Source organism: Onychomys torridus, chromosome 17 (assembly GCF_903995425.1).
Source record: "Onychomys torridus chromosome 17, mOncTor1.1, whole genome shotgun sequence".
Classification (NCBI taxonomy): domain Eukaryota; kingdom Metazoa; phylum Chordata; class Mammalia; order Rodentia; family Cricetidae; genus Onychomys; species Onychomys torridus.
The window spans coordinates 11744930-11768056 of record NC_050459.1 but is presented as its reverse complement, the minus strand read 5'-3'; the positions used below and the strand labels follow the sequence as shown (position 1 = coordinate 11768056).

The 23127-nt window shown below is 44.1% G+C and overlaps 1 protein-coding gene and 1 non-coding gene across 6 annotated transcripts in view; both read right to left on the bottom strand.

Moving 5' to 3' along the window:
* Dlgap2 (DLG associated protein 2) overlaps positions 1 to 23127 on the bottom strand; it is a 724943-nt gene that overhangs the window by 114862 nt on the left and 586954 nt on the right. The window lies entirely within an intron of this gene.
* LOC118569228 lies at positions 4403 to 4543 on the bottom strand. Its single transcript, XR_004943024.1, has one exon. It is a non-coding gene; the product is annotated as a U4 spliceosomal RNA (small nuclear RNA).

Sequence of the window (23127 nt, the reverse complement as noted above, 5' to 3'; positions counted from 1 at the left end):
TGAGCCCACAGACTTGGCTTTTATGGTCCAGGACACTGACTCTGTACCTGGAGGTGGAGGGAATGGCAGAAGAGGGAAGAAACAGTGATCCAGGGTGATGAAGAAGCTGACTGGCCTGCGGTCCTTTCCTGGGACACGAGGTACCCATGTGGCTTCCTGAGCAACAGTTTTGGTTGAAGGAGAGATCAAATGCTGAATGGAGAAGAGTCTTTAACTGGTCTTCTCAAAGGTTCCAACTGTGATTCCAGAGTCCCTGTCTCAGGCCCGCATGGATGTTCCAGAAACCAGGTCAACTGACTTTAGTTTGCACAAATCTTAAATTCAGGTGGAGAGAAAAACTCAAGGCACTGTATGGAATAGTACAGAGTTCCTACCCTGATATTTTGAAAAGATTTCCATGTAAACAGACCTGCTCACTATGACCTTTTGGTTTTCAGATGTATGTACAGAAACACGTATGCAAATATATTGTTATGGTGCAATGTCCTCTGCATGAAACATTCCATCTTTGAAGGAGGAGGATGTGAGGGTATGGCAGAGGAGGGGGTGAGGGAAGGGATAACATTAAGAATGCTTTAAAACCATATGGAAGCCTACAATAAGCACACATACACACATATAAAAGAGTTTAATTGGAGCTACCCTAGCCAGAGGATAATACTTCTATTCCTAGAAGCCATAGTCTGCCAAATAAAAAGCCCACTGCCAGGTACAGGATATCTCCCCTAAAATTGTTGGTAAGGGTTACTTTACAGACCCTCTCAAACAATAAAGGCTACTGCCATTGCTATTGGTTGACCATGAGAACTTCACAGTAAGTACCTATTGCTGGAGATACCTTATACTGTGGTCACAGGACATGGGTAAATTAAGTGGTTTCTGACAGGGAAGCTTCCTTCCTTCTGTCTAGCTTTCATAAATTACCAGAATGTTCTATGTAGTATGCTGGAGGAGAGAGGTCCCAATAGTCTTACAACAGCTATGAACCCTGCCAGCTACAATAATGACCATGACAAGACATGCTCATGGGTACAATAGTTACACAAATGTTTGGGGGTGTGTGATCAGTTATTGTTTGCTTGGATTTACAGTCTGTCAGACATGAGAAAACACACATACCTGATACTGTAAACTTGACCAAGAACTCATGGCTGGGGGGAGCTCATAGGCCTCAGACATGAACCTAATACTATTATTTTGCTAGATGGACACGATATCAAATTTCTTTTAAAAACTGTCTCTATACCCCCAGATAGTGCAGGTCTCAGACCCCAGAGGAGCTTCTTTGTACACAGGATTGTGGCTAACTCAGGAACTCACAACTGGTCAAAATGAAGAGAGTTAAGTGTCAGTGGAATGCTCAGCCACAAATAGGACACCCACATCATACTGACTTCCTCACTAAGGCTTGAGGGACATGATAGAAGAGGAGGCAGAAGGACTGTACGAGCCAGAGGTTGGGAGGATCAGGGAAAAACAGTACATTCTGGACACCACAGGATTGATGTTCTCATGAACTCTCACCAAATATGACTGCCTGCACAAGACCTACACCATATCAAGCTCATCGACATTCCGGGATGGAGGGAGGAGGGGCTCATGAGTTCCAGCTCTAGCTGAGGACTGTTTATTGACAGTTAAGGACTGCTTCATGGGGGATAGTCAATTTTATAGGGTTGTGGCCTATGGTAGGTCAACCATGTTCCAGTGGATGACCTCCACATGGCACAAACTTGACTGAGTGGGTTATAGAGAAGAGGGTATGAAGTTGAAGTGGGTAGATTCTGGAGGACTTATAGGGAGCAGTGGAAAGTGAATATGATTAAAATGCATTACATGCATACATGAAATTCTGAAGAGTTAATAAAATATTATATGCAAGACTTAGGATATATACAATTCACGAGTCTCAGGAAGTTCCTGAAACATACAAAACTCACAAGGTTGCTCCCTCCTTAAGGGTATATAAGCAGTAAGTACTGCTGGGGAAAGGATATCTGTTAAACTGTCAGTGTATTGTGAAGAGAGCTGCCAGGATGAAGCTTTTATAATTAATTACACAGGCTGGAGTTAGCTTTTCGGTCATGTAGCTGCCACTGATGAATCTATGCTCTTGTAAGTAACCCTAATATACTCACGGGTTCACCAACTTGAACCTTTGTGGAATTGTTTATTTTATCTGTTAGTGTTCTATGTGGGGTAAGAAAACATTTGCTCATATCACCCCAGGAAACGTCACACTACAATGTACCACTAAAACACCAATTAATTAAAATTATTTCGAGTAGCTGAAACTAATTAGAACAGAAATCCCTAGGATTGGTCTGATTTGATTGTCAGAACAACTCTAAGCTTATGCATCATTATGACAATCTTCAGAAACTAACAAAAACAAGTACCAAAGATTCAATAACATAATAACTGTAGCAGATGGCAGGGAGAACCCGAGTTTATATAATCTGAGTTCAGTTCCACCAAAAACAACAATGGAGCCAGGAGGCTTGGGTCCAAACCACAGCTTGCTCCCTTATCAGCTGACGGGTATGAGGAGTCACGTGACCCTTTAGGTTCCATTCTTTATAAGCAAGAGACTGTCAACCCCACCACGTTGCTCTGATACAAACTCCAGCTCTGCTCTCTGCACATCACACAGACACGATCTAAACATATCCTTACTTTTCCCCTTTGTACAACACAACCACATGAGGTCTGCCATGGCCAGAGAATAGACAGTGAACACAAAGAAACAGAAAATGCCAGGAACTAACACACTGTGCCCTGGCTCAGGAGGGTGTAATTCACAGACCTTTCTGACCAGAATGCAATTTGGGAACGGCAGGCGTTCCAGTGAAAGGTACACATCAGCAAACTTGATTTTGTGCCTGATTGGGAGACTAAATAGTACAGGCAAGCTGCCTAATGCAGAGATGTCATGCTGCATAATGCTGACATATCCCTCGGCTGCTCTCAACTGGGGCTGCCTGAGATACACCAGGCTCCATCATCAGCCAGGCTGCCAGCTTTAATGGCTTTTTCTATAGACGTCATTTCAAGGACAGTCTACGAAGCTGCCTTGACTGAAATCCAGTTATTGTGCTATTGCCCAAGATGGGCGGGTGTTCCTTTCGGGTGCCTGGAGCCATCACTCATGACCCCTAACCCCCATCTCCATTTCCTTAATCTACAAAGACACATTGCGGACGCTGGGTCTTGTTTTCCAAACAATCTCCTGATCTAATAAGCACCAGGATGTCCACCTCCTGTCTCATTTCTAAGCATACCTGCAAGTCTTGGTCAAGTCCCTCCACAGAAGTAGGGACAACGATGTGCATATGCCTTCTGTGTTTCAAAACGGGGTACATTCTGGGAGTGTACCTGTATGTTCTGGGAGGGGCCCCTTGCTATTGGATGGGACAGGCATCTGATTGGAGAAGAGTTGCTATGAGGCTTCTCAAAGGTGAACAACTCTTTGGTTCTTTTTCCTTGAAGCCACAGGAAAAACTATGAAAGGAGGCACTGTCACCAGGGTTACAGTTTGAGACCCCAGGTGAAGCCACAAAGGGACTTACTGTTCTCTAAGGCTCCAGGGAGTAGAGAGAATCACTTTGGAAAGTGATATGTACACATGAAACACAGATGGGGGCACTTCTCTATGGTCGGTACCAAAGGCTTCAACATCCATAGTAGCTGCTCACACATCTCCTGTATGTACTGGTCCCAGGTCCCTCCTTCTTCCTCACAGACCCTGCCTAGTTCTGATGGCCTTAAGGCTTCCCTTGATGGCTCCATACAAATCTGACTCCATGGACGTCTTGGTGCCTTCTGCACCATGGCACCAGAGTTCCTGTCCTGACACAGTTTGCCTTACAGATAGGACACTAGCTACCAGTCTGCCACTGGTCTACAAATTGGCATGAGTAGGCAACTCACCCTGTGACTTTATAGCAGGGGCTGGCATGTTTATTCCAGGAGATACAAGGTTCCTTGAGGTGATGCAGTCTTAAGAACAATTTCTCTAAGCAATTCCCTCTCCTCAGCTGAATAGAGTTAAGGAACTGTGGTCATGAGATCCATCTGAGACAGATAATTCTCACATGCTGGCCAGGAGCCTAGGAATCCTTCTTGATCAACTGCTCAGCCAGATGTGCATTCTGTCCTGATAACATTGGCTGGAAGTGGCTATGACATTGAGCAGTGCTCATGGGTGCTCCTTTGATCAGGGCCATATAAACGTGAACATAGAGGACTCAGTTCCTCAGGCATTTTGGCTATTTGTCTAGTGCAAAGAGTCACACATGGCTGATAGCGGCTGTACTGGATGGTACAAAAAGTATTTCTATCATCTCAGAAGGTCTGTGCTGGATAGTTTTTTTAATTTTTATTTATTTTTTATTTTATTCAGTCTCCATAGAGACTGTCAAAAATTGCCAATGGTGACTATATTGCAAGTCGTCACAGCAGGGTATTGGGAAAAGTTCTCAATTAGCAATAATCGTGCCTTGGCTAAACCTCATTGGCTAAGATAATGCCACTGCACAAAGCTTTTTTTTTTTTTCCCAGATAGTTTTGTATCAACTTGACACAAGCTAGAGTCATCTGAAAGGAGGGAACCTCAATTAAGAAAACGCCTCCATAAGATACAACTGTGGGGCATTTTCTTAAGCTTGATATGCATTTTTGGTTGTGAGCCTAGCCTTTAATGGCTGAGCCGTCGCTCCAGTCCCAGTTGGATCAGGAACAGAGTGGGAGAACAAGGAAGGAGATACCATGTTAGGTGAGGCCCCCATGGGAATAGGAAGAAGCAAAGTGCTAGAGAGGTCACCAGAAATCCATAAAGATACCTCCACAATAGACTACTGGCAATGGTCAAGAGAAAGCCCGAGCTGACCTACTCTGGTGATCAGATGGCCGAACACCCTAACTGTCATGATAGAACTCTCATCCAATAACTGATGGAAGGAAGCAGGTGCAGAGATCCACAGCCAAACTCCAGGTGGAGCTCTGGGAGTCTAATTGGCGAGAAAGAGGAGGGATTATATGAGCGAGAATTGTTGAGACCATGATTGGAAAAAGCACAGGGACAAATAGCCAAACTAGTGGAAACTGTCAACCAATAGCTGAGGAGCCCCCATGGAACTGGACCAGACTCTCTGGATAAGTGAGACAGTTGATTAGCTTGAACTATTTAGGAGGCCCCCAGGCAGTGGGAACAGGACCTGTCTGTCTGTCCTTGGTGCATGAGATGGCTTTTTGGAATCTAGGGCCTATGCTGAGACATTTTGCTCAGCCTTGGTGTAGGGAGGAGGGTACTGGACCTGCCTCAGCTGAATCTACCAGGCTGGGCTGACTCTCCAGGGGAGATCTTGCCTTATAGGAGGTGGGAGTGGGAGGTGGGAGGAGGGAGGACAGGTGAATCTGTGGCTGATATGTAAAATTAAATTAATTACAAAATAAAAACAAAAAATAAAAATAAATAAAAAAAGATTGATGTGGGAGGGCCCAGCCCACTGTGGGGCCATCCTTGGGCTGGTGGTCCTGGGTGCTATAAGAAAGCAGGTTGAGCAAGCCATGGGGAGCAAGTCAGTAAGCAGCACATGTCCATGGCCTCTGCATCGGCTCGGCTCCTGCCTCCAGGTTCCTGCCCTTTTTGAGTTCCTGTCCTGAAATTCCTTCAGTGGTGAACTGTGATATGGAAGCATAAGCCAAAATAAACCATTTGCTCCCCAAGTTGCTTCTTTGGTCATGGTGTCTCATCACAGCGACAGAAATCCAAACTAAGACAAGGCACCACATGGCAGTGCCTAGAGGCTACCACATTCCACAGAACAGAGAGGCTCTGGCCTTTCTCTGGGTCCAGTAAGTACCTTACACTGTCTTTGGAACTGTGCACTAGGAGTGACCCTCTCACTGTTAGCTGGATAGAGGGTGCATACAGCTAGCCCAAGGTCGGAACCAACTGAGTTTCCACACCAGCAAACAAAGACCACAATATCTCATGGTCTCCTCTGTATGGAAAGACTGGACAGGTGTGGCTCTCCCTCAAAGTATGTTGGCTCAGAAGTGCATGTAGCATGGCTTCCGTGTGCAGCAGTCTTGGCTGGTTGTGTGAGAGGAGAGGACACTTTCACATCTTGTGTTATCTTATTTTTGAATCAAGAGTAATGCATCATTCATCAACTAGGGCCTGTAGGCTTCAAACTCACAAAGAGATGTTATACAACAAAGGCAGGAGCCTGATGGCCATCAATGCCCAGGGCCCAGCAGGGATGCTCCCCCAGACAGTGAGCAGGAGGTGGAAGAGTTGTCACAACCTCTTCCTTTCAGTGAGATGTTTGCACTTTCTATCTTTCTTCTTTTTAGAAAAAGGAGGTTCTTTTTCTATGAGGCTCTTATTACCATGTATCCTAATAGACACACCAGCCTGGCTCCTGCCTTGTCAGCCTTTCTACAGATGTCCTGTGGCCACACTGGCTCTGCCCCAGTCACCTCCCCTTATGCTAAGATCTGTGACTGCTCCTGTCCAGGCCACATGGCTCCTTGCTAAAGCTGGAGTGGAACAGGTTGAAGAGACTTCTAGTCATTTTTTCAAAGTGTTTTTTAAAAGATCACGTTGAATACTATTAGTATGAGGATCAGCTAGACATAAGGATGGAACCAGACACATGCCAGTTACATGTCTTCCTGTCCTCTTGAACCTGAACCTTTAAACAAGCCCAGGCCTTTGTGGACTATGAAAGATGGGATCAATGCAAGAGCCCATTACAACACTGGGTAAATAAGAACAACTAAGACTAGCGGCCAAGTAGTTAGTGTGTATGTCTGTGTGCCTCTGTGTATGCATGTGTGATGTGCCTACCTGTGTGTCTCTGTGCAAACATGTGTGAATACACGTACCTCTGTGCATACATGTGTGAGGTTTATACCTGTGTCTCTGTGCACACATGTGTGAATGCACATGCATACACTCAGGTATTTGTGTATGTAAGTTATTGTGTGCATGTCTGCATGTTCACATATATATATATACATTTGTGTAAGTGCTCATGTGTGTGCCTGCATGTCTGTGTGTACCTGTGTGCACATTCTAATATACACATGTGTGTATGCTTGTGTTGACTGCCGTGTCTCTTCCTCACTGTGCCTAGGAACCCTCAGTGGTTACTCTTGCTTCATCATTTTGGTCCATCTAGTAAATGGAAGATCCCTTGGCCACTCACTCCCTGCCATGGTTTGGCTTCTCATCACTGGAGAAATACCATGTCTACCTCCTTGCTCCTCCTATGAGGTTATTCACCACCTTCCAGACAATGTCTGCATTCTCATCATGCTTCCATGAACACTTGACCTTTGCTAATGTCATAGAGGTCTCACTATACTTTCCCCATCATTTGGTGCCAGGTACATCTCTCTGATCACTAGAACAGACACCATAACCCAAATGCCTCTCCTTGATGCCCTATAGGTGACCAGAACATCTATCGGTAGAAGCTCTTGGGCCTTAGGGTGACCACTACACAGAAACACACATTGCTGCCCTTGCTGGCTGTGACTGCAGCCACTGTGGGCATGCTGAGCAGTGCTGCAGTCATTGGGGCGTTCAGGGCTCTCCACTGTCTGTCTTTGATTCTGTTGGCTGTATATCCAGGACTGGTTTAGCTGGATCACACTTCAGTTCTCGCTTTAGTTTTGATGGACTCTATATTGATTTCCAAAATGTCTGCACTCATTTATATTCCCACCAGCAGCACACAAGGGATGCTTTCCCCTGACTTCCTCAGGAAGATTTGTTGTTTTCTTGATTAAAGCATTCTAACAGGTAAGATGTAATTTTAATGTCATTTTTGACCTGCAATTCCTTGAAAGCTGAAGGTATTGCACATTTCTTTTCATATATTGATTGGCCATTTGTATTTTTTTTGATGACTGGATTATTCATTCATTTTTATATTAATTTTGAGTTCTTTATATAATGTGGACATTCACCTTTCAGGTGAATATTTGACAAAGATTGTTTCCAATGTCCAGGCTGTGTCTCCCATGTTGTCAAAAGAGTTTTGCTTGTTTGATGTGATCCCATTTGTTGCTGTTTTGCTATTTTATCTTAAGGGACTAGAGTTCAATTGAGAAAGTGTTTGTCTATCTTTTGAAGTATTTCCTTCTAATACCTTCAGAGTTTCTGGTCTTACCTAAGGGTCTTTGATGCCCCTTGCATTGATGTGTGACAGGATAAAAGGCAGCGCTATGGTCCCCATCTTCTAGAGGTGGCTCCATTTCCCAGCACCGCTTGTTTTTGGTATCTTTGTCAAAAAGCCAGATGACTATATATGTGTAGGTTTCTTTTTTTTTCATTTCTTTTTAAAAATTTTTATTTATGTGCATTGGTGTTTTGTCTGCATGTAAATCTGTATGAGGGTGTCGAGTAGTACTCCAGAACAGACAGTTGTGAGCTGCCATGTGGGTGCTGGGACTTGAACCTGGGTCCTCTGGAAGAACAACCAGTGCTCTTAACCACTGAGCTGTCTCTCCAGCCTATGTGTGGGTTTCTTTATGGGTCCCTGATTCTATTTTCTTGGTTTAAATAGCATAAAATCTTCATGTTTTGTGTGGTGTTATGCTGCTTTTGCCTTTGTTTCTATAATAACGTTTGAAGTTGGGTACCATGTCACCTCTAGCATGGCTCTTTCTCCAAAAGACTGTTTGGGCTCTTAAGTCTTTTGTGCTTCTGTAGGAATGTTAGGATTAATTATTTTATCAAAAATTTTAGTCAAATTTTGATGGGGAGTGAACTAAATCCACAGATGGCTCTCAGCAACAAGTCATTTTTCACATTAGTTATGCTTATCCATGAACATGAGGGACTTTCCTATATTGTGATGTGTTCTTCAATTTATTTCTTCATTGATTTATCAGTTTTCTTCATAGGTATCTTCTTGTCTTTGGGTGCATACTTAGGGTATTTTGGGGTGTCTAAGAGGGATTTTGACAAATGGAATTGTTTTCCTTGTATCTTTCTCATCAAATTTGTTGCTGTTGGTGCACCGACAGAGTATTTAGTGTTTCTCAGTTTACTTTGATGAAGGTTTTAATATCAGTTGCAAAGGACTTCTGGAGGAGCCTTTATGTGTACAACCATCTCATTTGAAAAAGGGATATTTTTACTCCTTCAATTACCATTTTCATTCTATTTATTTTCTTGTCTCGTCCCTGTGGTAAGTATCTCAAGTACTACAGTGAATAAGAGTGAAGACCATGCACACACTTCCCTCAAATTGGATCTTAGAGGAATCTTTGGATCTTCCCTCCATTCAGTATAAGATATGTTGCAGGTTTAAGAAAGAAATGTCCTTTAAAATCTTTTAATATCATCACTCTATTCTGAGATTTCAGGGTGTTTAAAATTGAACAGATTTTGAGTTTTGTTAAAGGGACTTTTGGCATCTATGGGGGATGATTGTGTGATTTTTGCCCTCGATTCTATTTAATATTGTGTTTATTCATGTTCATTCATGTAGAGCTACCCTTGCACTCCTGGAACAAATCCAATTTGATCACAATGTATCATTCTTAAAATGATTTATTTTCGCCGGGTGGTGGTGGCGGCAGTGGCGCATGCCTGTAATCCCAGCACTTGGGAGGTGGAGGCAGGCGGATCTTTGTGAGTTTGAGGCCAGCCTGGGCTACAGAGTGAGTTCCAGGAAAGGCGCAAAGCTACACAGAGAAACCCTGTCTTGAAAACAAACAAACAAACAAAAAAGATTTATTTTCAATTAAAAATAAATATTGAAAACTTTCAAAAATGTTCTTGAATTCAGTTTGCTGGTATTTTCTTGAAATTTTGCCTCTATGTTCATAAGGATACTTGTTTTTGTTTATGTCTCTATGTAGTTTTGAAATTGGGATAATCACGGCTTCACAGAATGGGTTTGGAGGTGCTTCAGTTCTTTAGTTTGTGGTCTTGATTTTTAACACAGGTTGCTAGTCTGGATCTCTTCATTAGAAAAGTGAGATCATGAATATCTAGGGTTACTATTAAAAGGTGTGTGCCAGGCTGGGGAGATGGTGTAGTGGGTACAGTACTTGCTGTGTGAGCAGCAGGAGATGAGTTGGGATCCCAGCTCCCACTTAACAGCAAGGCATGGTGTTACACACTTGTAACCCTGGCCCAGGTGTTAGAATCTGAGACAGGTGGATCAAGTGGGCTTGTTGGCCATTCGGTCTAGCTGAAATCATGAGCTCCAGGTTGAGTGAGGGGTCCTGTCTCACCAAAGAAGGTGTGGAGTGTTGAGGAAGACAGGAGCACACCTGATGTTAACTTCTAGCTTACACACACCCACACACCCACACACACCTATCATTTTGTAATGTGTGTTTCCTCATGCCCATTTGCTTCTTCTCCAGTTCTCTGGGAAGCATTATTCTTTCCAGGGTCTTGTGTTGTTTATGTTCTTTGCAGCTTTCCTTTAAATAGTTCCTGCAGTGCCAGCATAGTGGTCATGGATGTCCTTCGCTCGTGTTCATTACAGAATGTCTCTATTCTTCCTCCTATTTGAAAAAATAGATTTCCTGGATATAGTAATCTAGGTTGGCAGTTAGATATTTTAGGTCTTGAAGAAAATCATCCCATGGCCTCCTGGTGTTTAGAATTTCTGTTGAGCAATCTATTGTTGATCTGATGAATTTGCCTTTATATGAGATTTTATGCTTTGGTTTCCTTAATCTTTAGGTTCAGAAATTTTGTCTAGTTATTTTCTAGCCAATATCCACCTCTGGAGACTGGCTTGAGCTATGTTAGGATAAGCCAGTGGCAAGTAGTGGTGCTCAGACGGTAGACATGGGTTTTCACCTGTCTCCATCTGACGTTGCTGAAACATACAGGTCTCCCCATGGCTGGGCCTGTGTTCTTGGACCAACTTATGCACCACCACTGGGTGGGTTGCTGAGATGCCAAGGCATATCCTCCTAGAAGGTGCAAAAATAGCAGTGTTTGAACTCCAGGTACTCACTCTCCAGATTCAGTGCCCTGAGAAGTCATATTAGGAACCTGAATTTTGAGTTTTTACCAAAGAATGCTAAAAAACAACAATAATAATACAAAAAAAACCCAGTCATGCACTGGTCCAGTGAATCTTTAGAATGTACTAGAGCTTGAGGAGGTCTCTTCATGCACACAGGGTATTCAGGCGTTTGCATTCAGACATTTCAGAATCATCAGAACAATTTCTTGGCTAGACAAATTTCTATGCTACTTGTTTTTAACAGCCTGGGGGGTTTTCCTTGTTGGTTCAGATTGTTTCAAATTGGGACTTCACTTGTGAGTGTGTAGGAGTCACAGAACAACTCCTGGGTTTGGAGGCTGGGGTTCAGTGTTCTCTGCTCAGCTTTCCACTGGAGAAGCTTCAGAGGGTCGGATGGAAGTGTCCTGTGTTCACTACTGAAGCATGCCTCCCCTACCACCATCCCAGGCACTCAGTTAGCACTCTGTGATGATGAATTTGGCTGTTTAACTGGAGAACCTCCTCGTACGAAATTGTGCAAAAGAAGCAACTTGAGTCATGTTGTCATGGTAGGTTATAAAATTCATGAGTTATTTTAAGAGATTTTATTGTTTTCTTTGAAATGTTTGTGTTGATCTCAGGTTCTCCTCTGCATGGGATCTCTGCAGTATGAGCAGGTGACCTCAGATCTGGGTGTCTACTCCCCTCCTTCTCCTGGGAGACAGGAATGAGATGGGCTAAGGAGACCTCAGGTCTCAGGCCTTCCTCTGAGTCAGACGGCTCTGATCACAGGGGACTTCTAAAGATGGTGTGTTAAATGTCCAATTAGTGCTAATTATAGCTGGCTAACTGTTGTTCATCTTATGACACATAGTCAGGGTTTTTGTTAGACATTAATGAAACTTGGAGAGTATTATTTCTCTTTTCAGGGTTCACATAGCAGATTAGTTATTATAAACTGCAAGTTCTCATTTCCAAGGAAGCTGGTTTCTTACTAAGGAAGTTTCAGATTTGTAGTGAAAATGCTGGTGCTTCCATTATGAAAAGGTCTTAGCTGAATTAACTAATGGACTCAGATGAAACATTGAGAGATTTATACGTAGAATTTAGTCAACTCACAGATGCATGCCAAATTGATTTAGCAAGAAAACATGTATTGCATGTATAATGGTTCTGTGTTTGTTCCACGCACACTTTTTTTTTTTATTAATTAGATAACACCTGATTCAATACCATGCGTCAAATACACCGAATGCTGTTTATAAGTTGGATACTAGAGAAGTATGGGTACTAGAAGATCCCACAAGGTCTCTCTTAACTCACTGCTGGAATCATCACTCAGCCATCAATGACCTTGGACAAATCTCTAGTGTTCTACACTCCTACTCTCCTGACTAGTGGCTACTGGACGGACAGTCATTCACTATACTCACAGGCTTTCCTGGAATGGAGCATGCTGACCCAGGGTGCCCAGGTCATACAGGGTGTTCATGTATTCCTCCTTGATAAGCACCTGGGACCTTTTTAACCCCTGCCACCTCTTTCAGGGAAGCACAGAAACTTCAAAGCTGACTATACTTAGATAGTCAGACTCTCAAAATTCACAGAATAGAATCTGCCGCTTTACTTTCCCACAAACTACAAAGGTTCCTGGAAGTTGAGGATTTGGTGGCAAATCCTGGCTTCCTCCTCCTGCAGAGACCTTTGCTTGGGTCTGAAAGCCATTCTCCCCAAGCACAGTCAGTGCCTTGTACATCATCAAGCATGACATTAATCTCCAGAGAAGGCTCACCCAATTCCATCTGTTTCCATCTGGAGGATAAATACCTTGCACAAATATGATCTTGGTTTTGAACACTCACTTTATAGAACCCTTCTGATAACTTGCACAAGAAGCAAACACCTAGTTGTAGAGAGTATTCCAGATATAAAAACAGCATGCAAGTTTTGGATTTTCAGATGTTTCAATTTGCAAAGGGCCTCAGTCATCATGGAGGAAGTAAGACAAGTGCCTGATGGGGGCACTGAGCCATCTTCCCTGCCCTGTGTCTACACTGTATTCCTGAAAGTGAAGTCAGAACATCTGGTTATAGTGCAACAGTGATGCAGAGACAGTGGCAGTGAGCCATATTGTCTGTCTGTCATGTATGTATGTATGTATGTATGTATGTATGTATGTATGTATCTATCTATCTATCTATCTATGTATCTATCTATGTATCTATGTATCTATGTATCTATCTATCTATCTATCTATCTATCTATCTATCTATCTATCTATTTATCATCTATCTATCTAGTATGTGTATGTACCATGGTGGTCAAGGGACAAATTGTAGGAGTCAGTGTGAAATTCTTGCTTCATCTGAAATGATGCCTTTCCATGGGAACAGAGCTAGGTGCAGAAGACACACCTCTATCCATACAGCTTAGGTAGTACACCCAGCACTCAGAAATGCAGACAGAGGTACCTACTTCTGGTGTTCACACCTGAGATTAATAGGCAAGTGGGTCTCAGAGATACATGAGAATGTGGAAGTCACTGTCAGGCAGAGTGTACCTGGGGCTCTAATCTGGCTGGCTGACTAGTCACGGGGGGGGGGGGTCTGGAGGGGGGAAGGGAGTCCCCAGGGCACATACCCTCTGGTGTTAGTCTTGTCTCTTACTGACAAGACAGGTGCAGCTTACAAATCGGGGATCTGTAAACACCTGGGACCTCGCTGACTGAGCACAGTCCACCAAGGACTTGTAGCTTGCATTGGTCTCTCTCCTTTCTGAAGGACTCCAGGGGAATCATATAAAGTTGTTTTCTTTACTTTGCAAGGGCCTGAGGTTGAAAACAGCATCTGGCTGAAGCTCCCAAGGAATCCTGAGTCATCTCTCCCTCTTGGCTCATCCTCTCTGTCACCTGTCTCCAGGGCCTGGAGAGCATACCGGCCACCTGCTCCAGCCCTGGTCATGACATGACATCCAGCAGAGCACAGCCATGTGCGGTCCCTCTGGAGCTCTGCTTCAGGTTAACCCCACAGCCAGCACCACACCATACCTAGTGTTGTACTGTCCTGAACTCAGTCTTCAACATTTCCAGACAGACCCTGAGATGACTTCCCTACTATGACTGCAGGTGCATACACAGAGCTTATGCATCCATCCTCAAATCAAGCCGTTGCCCACAGGAGACCCCTTGCACCTCAGACTCGGCTCCGACAGCCTATCTATATACACAGGCCTAGTGGCTTCTAGGGACACCATGACTTCCAGAAAGCCACTCAGCCCTGCAACTGTCCTTGTTGCTTTCCTGTACCTTCTTGGGTCTCAGCTCTTGGTTGCTGGAACCTTCTCCCTTCCCAGATTCGACTATGCGTTAGCTTTCCTTACAAGTCCTTGGTTGTATTGAGCTGCCAGTCTGTCCTCTGCACTGCCATGCTGACTCTGTAGCTGAGGCATGAGGGAAGGAACGAAAGAAGGTCCTGTGTGGTGAAGGGAGTCTGAAGCACTATACTGGTCAGTGGCCTAGGCTCAGTGCAGCTGGAAACCGACACTCAATAGCAGAGTGCTAGTCAACGAAGACTCCACTTTCCTGACTTCCCTGAGCATTCCACATGCCCGCCTTTAAATTCTATTTTAATTTGTTCGCATGGGAACAAAACTGTAAAATGGAATTATGAGCTGGGTGTGATGGTTTATAGCTGTCATCCCAGCCCTTGGGAGGTTGAGACAGGAGGGCTGCTATAAGTTTGAGGCCAACCTGGCCTACACAGCAAGAACCTGCCCCCACAAAAAAGTTGAAAATTTAAAATTAAACTAAAATGGAATAATGAAAATAAGTACTCTTGAATTACCCAAGTGGACCTCCCCTGGGTTAGCTTCTCACTCCTTTTCCATGGCTTATGACAATACTGTGTCCCACAACACACATGGGGGAGGGGCTTTCCCTGGAGATGGCTTCTGCAATCCCATGGTGGTCTAGAGACCAGGAAGCCATAGAGTAAAACCATTTGGAGGAGGAGGAGATGGGGCAAGGCTGTGTAAGACAGAACTGGGGGTGCTGGGCTGCCTGGGAAGAGGCGAAGCGAGGGCCCTAAAGAGGATGGTTACCTTCCTGACAGAAGGATGGCACTGCACTACCTCCACTGACTCTAGAAACTGAGCTGAAGAATAAGTGGGAGCATTTAAAAATGTTACAAAGTTATGTGGATATTGTCTTTGTTACTATGATAAAATACCTTGATTACATAGAGAAAGAATAGTCTATTTTGGCTCTTCGGTCACATTACAGTCAGTAATGGTGAGGAAGTCAAGCCAGCAGAGGTTTGGTCACATGACATCTATATCAGGAAAGAGACAGTGATACTTGTAGGCTGTTGCTCACTCCCTTTCTCCACTTACACAGTCCAGGATCCCATCTGGGGAATGGTGCCACCCACAGTGGGCAGGTTTGCCTACCTCGACCAACATAAGATAAGCTCCCAGAGGCCTGGTCTTTGGTGGTCCTAGATTCTGTCAAGTTGTTAGTTAAGGCTAACCATCGCAGATATCTATGTCTGCTTATAAAAGAACACTGACATGGATGTCTGAAAGGGTGTCCTTGTGAGATAAGTTAAGCATCCTCATTACTGTGGGGCATTCATGCACTGAGTACTAGACATATTAAGATGAAGCTGTGTAAGGTCTCATGCTATGAAGATGTCTTTTGTTCTATTTTCATGTGTGTTATGGGCATGTGGAGGTATGAAATGGATGTCAAAACTCATCATTGATTATGCTTCCACTCTAATCAACGAGGCATGGTCTCCCAATCAAAACCAGATCTTGCCAGTAGCTTGTTTTGCTAGCCAGCTTGCTCTGGGGGCATCTCCTGTTTCTGCCATCTGAGGCTAGATTTACAGGCAGACTGCCATACCCACCCAGTATTCACATGGATTCTGGGTATCCAAACTCTAGTCCCCACATTTAGGTTGTAAGCACATAACCACTGAGCCATCTACTCAACCCTGAAGATTTCACAGCGTGTATGGTTGCCCTAGAACAGACTCTTAATATCAAGAGGTGTCATGTTAATGTATTTCAATGTTGCAATGTAAGCAAGCCCCCCCTTTTGGTATTAGGTTTCATATGTAGTATGATTTTAAGAATCTTAGATCTTGAAACTTCTTTTCCCACTTTACTTTTTTCTTTCCTGTTGCCTGCGGGATCAAGATGTAGCTCCTTCTCCACTCTCAGCTCCTTCTCCAGCACCATGTCTGCCTGCACACTGCCATGTCCGACGTGATGATAATGAACTCTGAAACTATAAGCCACCCCATTAAATGTTTTCTTTGTAGGAGTTGCTGTGGTCATGGTGTCTCTTTACAGCAACAGAAACTCTAACTAAGACAGCCATACACTCAGTTCCCAATCTTTCATCCCTGGCACTATTTTACTTATTCCCCAAAGAGGGTCCTAGTTGATTCCACTCGCAGGAACCCAAACTTCCAAGTGTAGGAACTATAATGTGCCACTGTCCGGAGCATCAGGTAAAAGATTACACAGCACACCCCAACCCTCAAGGCACACCATCCCACTTGTAAAGCCATTCTTCCCACTCTGACATCTCAGAGGTTTTAATGAGGACACAATCAGGCAAGAATAACAGGTATAGAGGCCTTGCTGGTGTCTGGCTGTGTGGTCTCACATCAGGTATGGTCTCTTTGCACATTGATATAATTTATTTGTTGCTGAGCAATTTAAAAAAAATAAATACTGGAGTTATTAATAATGGGCAGGCTTCTCTAGGGGCCCCACTTTACTTTGAAAATAACCTATCAATACAAACTGTGTATGCTCATACTACTCCATAAATATAAACAAACCACAAGTCCTTTATAGTTCAACACAACATGCCAGAAAATGAAGAAATAATATCCTTTTTTAGAACTAGAGTTAGCCCTCCATATGATGAGGGGAATGGCTCCAGGAACACCAAGAACACCCAGCAAGAACGTCCAAGCTCCAAGCAGGACACACAATGTAAACCTCAAGCAAAGAGTTGCTATATCTATTGTTTTTCAGGAAATGACAAGAAAGGAGTCTGCATGTGTTCATCACAGATGAAATGATTCTCAAATACTCTCCAGCTGTGTGTCCACAAGTGAGGACAGCCAACTATAACATCTTATGAAATAAGCCAAATCTCACAAAAGTCACCGGGAGATCAGTTTAGTGCCCGAGGGTGTATTAGTTAATTTTCTCATTGTTATGACAAAATGCCCAGCAAAAGCAGCTTAAGGAAGGAGGAAGGGAGGGAGGGATTGATTTTGGCTCACAGTTTGAAGGCACAGTCCATCGTGGTGGGGAAGAAGGCATTGCAGCAGAGTGTAAGGTAAAAAACTGCTCACACCGAATCCTCAGGTGAAGCAGAGAGATGATGCTGGTGCTCAGGTCACTTTCTCTCTCCTTTCTTCCTTTTTATCCAGCCTGGGATCCTGGAGCATGGGACAGTGCAGCCACATCCAGAGAGACTTTCTCCTCATTTGCAGATGTCTCTGGAAACATCCTGATAGATACACCCAGACATGGGATGCCTTGGTGATTCTGGATCCAGTCAAGCTGATAGGGCAGAGCAAACATCAGAGAGCAGCTTCCACAGAGATGGGTTTTCTGGGAAAAGCAAGTTCCCGCCTTCATTGCAGTCAATTGTCAATGAGTCCCATCAGTCCCGGTTACCAACACTGGAGGAATATACTGTAGAAGCCTGTATCCTCCTGATCCCTGCAGCTCTGTATCACAGGATTATATGTCATACATGAGCATCAGAGAGTTCAGATGCTCTCTAATGGAAGAGACACTTATTCAGACAAGAGTTTTAGAAAACACCCTTTACTAATGTAAGACATAAGAATGTCTTAGTTGTTTTTTTTCCCCCAGTTGATTGGAGTCTTCTCAACTGGAAACATCCCATGGAAGTTTCCTCAAGAACCCTGGGTGCATATTATTATCATGTGGGATGGGTGAACCAGCACAACATTTCTGGGTGCCCTTCTAAAGGAAATAAAGTTGGTATGTTTAAACAATACGAACACTTCAGTGTTTGGTGACACTGTTCATAATAGCCAAGAAATAGAAACAACCTAGTACCCATCAATAGATGAGAGAACCAATAAAATGTATGCATCCACAGTGGATTACTATTCAGCCTTGAAAAGGATAGCAGCCCTACCATTAGTGACAACACAGAATAACCCAAAGGACATCAAGTAAAAGGAACTAAACCAGGCACAGAATGACAAGTACCTCATGGCCCCACACAGATGTGTCACCTTTAAAAGTTGATCTTAGAGAGTTGAGGACAAAATGTAGTTAGTCACCAGGGGCTAGGTAGAGAGTAGGGAGATGCTGGTGGCAGAAATCTCACCATCTGGACTGTAACTATAGTGACACGTTGTATACTAGTATAAAGCTGCTACAAGATTAGTTCTTTTTTTTTTTTTTTTTTTTTTTCCGAGACAGGGTTTCTCTGTGTAGCTTTGCACCTTTCCTGGAACTCACTTGGTAGACCAGGCTGGCCTCGAACTCACAGAGATCCACCTGGCTCTGCCTCTTGAGTGCTGGGATTAAAGGCGTGCACCACCATCACCCGGCAAGATTAGTTCTTAATGTCCTCATCACAGAAAATATTCAAGTACTCGAGGTGACAGGTTAATGGTCTGGATTTAACCATTATTCAACTTAACTGTATATTGATAGTCACCCTGTATGTTGCAATGTATATAATTTTTAATTTTCGATGTTAACAAGCAAAGTGAAGACAAATGCAGTGTTTCTTCCAGCCAAAAAGGCAAGTAGAGGGATCTCTGGAGACAACCAGCCCCAGGCACTGTCCATCAGATGCAGCAAGGCACCAGTTTGAGGGTTCCACAGCCACAGTGCCTTAGTTAGGTTTTTTTTTTGCTATGCTAGAAGGATGTGACCAAAGCACTTGTGGAGGCTGTGGTTTGGCTTACACTCCCACCTCACCGTCTGTCATGGAGGAAAGTCAGAGCAGGAACCAGAGGCAGGAACCAGAGGCAGGAACTGAAGCAGAGGCCACAGAGGAACACTGCTTACTGGCTAGCTCCTTGTGGCTGGCTTTTTCATACAACTAAAGACCCCCTGCTCATGGGTGACATTGCTCATGGTGAGCTGGGCCTTTCACATTAATCATTTATCATTAAGCAATAAATTCACTACAGACTTGCTTACAGACAATCTGATGGGCGTTGTCTCAACTTAGGTTTCTCTTTTCAAATAATTCTAGCTGTGTCAAGTTTACAAAACAAAACAAAAACACAAACCAAAAAAGAAAACCCACAAAAGACTCAAAATAAACTCAACAAAACAAAACAAAAAAGTACCAATCAACTAGCATAAATGACTCCTTGTCAACTCGACACACAAATTTATCACTTATTAAACTAGAACCTTTACTTTCTGATCTATATCCAAATTTTGATATCAATATCACAATATAAAACACATACCAGCTTTTTAAAATTCCATAATTTCTAAAAATTCAAACAGTTAAAAAAATTCCCTCTAAAATATCCAGAGTCTCTCCACTGTGGGCTCCCGTAAAATCAGAAAGGGGTTAAACAAGTTCTTCCTCCTGGAGGGAGGGATGAGTGTGGAGTCTCAATCAAAGCAAAGGCCCACAGGGTAAAAAGCTCAAGCTTGACATCTGGAATCCACTCAGATCCTCTCAGCTCCAAAGGGCCTGGGAAGCTTCACTTCTCTGGCTCTGCCATCCACAGCATACACAGCTTGTCCCCTAGGCTCAGGCAGGCTCTGCTCCACGGCTGCTGTTGTCTTTGGCAGTCAACACATGGTATTGGCATCTCCAAATGCTGGCGTCTCCACTGCCACTGGCTTGCACCCTCACCAGTAGCGTCTCCTAAACTCTCTTCAGAGACTCTGCCCCTGACACATGGTGCCAAGCCTCAACTTCTCTCCATGACCCCTTCAATCCGCACCTTCCCCTGTGGCCTCTTGCCACTAATACCAAGCCTCAGTGGCTCTTCATGACCCTGTCATGCCTTCAAGACCAGCAGTACCTGAGTAACTCTTACATATTACCAAGTTGGGCTGCCAATATGTTGTACATCCTCGGCCACCTCTGGACCACAGCTTCTGTGGGCTGACTTTGAGGAAACACTCCCCAGAAGATTTCACCTCAGTGATGCTGGTCTCTTCTTAATCACAGCTAAGCCTCCACTGACTAGTATCAATTGTCCCAGAAAACCAAAGGTTTTACTTTAATGATTATGAATTCTTGTTAATCACAGCCAATTCTGCAGCCCCAGCTGACTAGAATCACAGATCCTCTTTTGTTTGTTTGTTTGGTTTTTTAGAGACAGGTTTTCTCTGTGTAGGTTTTATAACCCATCCTGGAATTCGCTCTGTAGACCAGGCTGGCCTCAAACTCACAGAGATCCACCTGCCTCTGCCTTCTAAATGCTGGGATTAAAGGCATGTGCCACCTACCACCCAGGTGAACCATAGTTTTTTGTTTTTTGTTTTTTTTTGAGTGGAGGATTGAACCCTGGGCCTTGCACTTGCTAGGCAAGCACTCTACCATTGAGCTAAATACCCAACCCCCCATAGATTCTTAATCAAAAATACTTTAACAGCCCCATAGGGCCTCTCAAACTTTCTCTCTGAAACTTAAGCCAGGCCTCCATGGTCTGTACTACTTCGATGTTATATTCTAAGTTCCCACAACAACCTATTAAGCTCTGTGGTGGTTTGAAAGAAAGTGGCACCCAAAAGGAGTGGCTCTATTAGGAGGTATGACTTGTTGGAGGAAGTGTGTCACTGTGGAGGCGGGCTTTGAGGTCTCTTTCTCAAGCTTCCCTCAGTGTGACTGTCAGGTCCCTTCCTGTTGCCTGCAAGATGTAGGACTCTCAGCTCCAGCACCGCATCTGCCTGCACACTGCCATGCTCCCCTTCATGATCATAGTGGACTGAACCTCTGAAATTGTAAGTGAACCACCCTCAATTAAATGTTTTCTTTATAAGAGTTGCCATGGTCATGGTGCCTCTCAACAGCAATAGAAACCCTAACTAAGACAAGCTTTGAACACTCAATATCTTTTCTAGCCCAAAGTACCAAAGTCCATCCACAAATCCAATGAAAAACATGATCAGGTCTGTCACAGCAATATCCCACACATGTAGGACCAATTTCTGCCATAGTTAGGTTTCTATTATTGTGATAGAATGCCATGACCTAAAGCAACTTGGGAAGAAAAGGGTTTATTTGGCTTACACTTCCACAACACAGTCCACCATAGAAGGCTGCCAGGACAGGAATTGAAGCAGGAACCTAGAGGCAAGAACCGAAGAAGCCACAGAGGAATTCTGTCCACTGTCTTGATGAGAATGGCTTACTCAGACTGCCATCATCTACAACCTAGGACCACCAGCCCAAGGATGACACTTCCACATCAGCCATTAATCAAGATGCCCTACAAACTTGCCCACAGACAATCTGAAGGAGGAATTTCCCCAACTGAGGTTCTTCTTCCCAAATAACTAACTTCTGTCAAGTTGATAAAAATCCTAACCAACACACATGGGACCTGAATTGGGGGCTGGGATCTGGGGGTTCAGACAAGGGCTCCCTGAACATCTGCTTCTCCTCAGAGCCTGGCAGTGCTGCACAGGCAAGGGCTTACTTCCCCTCTTCCAGACCTCCAGGGAGCCCACTCGTGCTTTTCCTAATTCTGTGACCCCTGCCCTCTACCCCACTTCAAACAGGAACCCTGGGAGAAGTTGGAAATCAGCAATCACCACACCCCCTGCTTCTGTGTTTCCAGAGTGGAACTGACTGCTCCTTCTCATCCTCACAATGACCAGTGGCACTCTATCCCTGATCAGAAGGGTGGGGCCTGAGGACAGGGAGCTGAGGTTTATCATGTAGATACATGAGAAGGGAGCAGAGGGGGAGAGAGACACTGGCACATTGTGCTCATGTAGTTCTGTACACAGCAGCTCAACTATTGAGACAATAAAATGGCTCTTGATGGATGAGCAGAAGTGCACAATGTAGTCCAGACACTGTGGGATGGATATCACTTGGCTCTAAATATGAAATCCTGCCACATGTTACCACAGAACAATCTTAAAGACATTATGCTGAGTGAAACAAGCCAGTTGCTTAAAGACAAACATAGTTTGATCCCATACATTAAAATTCTTGAGTGTAGGCAAATCCATAGACACAGAAAATAGGATGGTGGTTCCTGGGGCTGTTCATTGGGGACATAGTTTCAGTTGGGGACAAGTGGTAAGCTCCATAGACACACAGGGGTGGCAGTTACATACTGTGAGTGTATCATGCCCTAAACTCTACAACAATGGGAATTAATGGGCATGGTCAGTCCTGTTCCATCTCTGGCATCATGAAGTGCTTCTAACCCAGTAGCCAACCTGTGACACACTCTCTGCGTGACAACAACCCCAGCTTCAGCCCTCGGCATTGCTCTCTGTGACTCTGGGATAAGCTAATCTTCCTCAGCCAAGGCAAACACTGGCTCCTGGCCTTCCTGAGATCCACACTCTAGCTAGATTCCTGTACAGAGGCTGGGGTTCTTGATGTTCTTCATCCATACCTATCTCTGGAGGCCAATGCACTAAGCCATAAGCTCCTGCTACCTGGAAAACTAGCCCTTGAGGGAAAATTCCCACCTGAACTGCTGTCATAATGGACACTTCCCAGTCTCAGTGAGAAAAACCATGTATCTGATGCTCTTCTGGTGGGCCCTAGAGCCCCCTACTACCGTGAGGTCTCATGCTGTTGCAGACCTATACACTTACTCTATTAAGTTTAAGCTAAAAAGCAAGCTATTTTGGAATGTGGAGGGGGCAAGACTTTCTTTAAAATACACCTCAGTTCATGCAAAGTGGGCTTCCTGAGTATCCAGTGTTCATTTATGTCAACAGACAAGCCATACAGTCCTCACAAATCCCTATTGAAAAGTTTGTTGAGATTGGGTGTGATGGCTCAAATCTGTAAATCCCAGTGCTCTGGAGCTTGTGGTAGGAATGTTATATGCCTGGGCTATAGCATAAAATTCAACAAACAAACAAGTTGGGCTGACTCCATGACATACCTGTG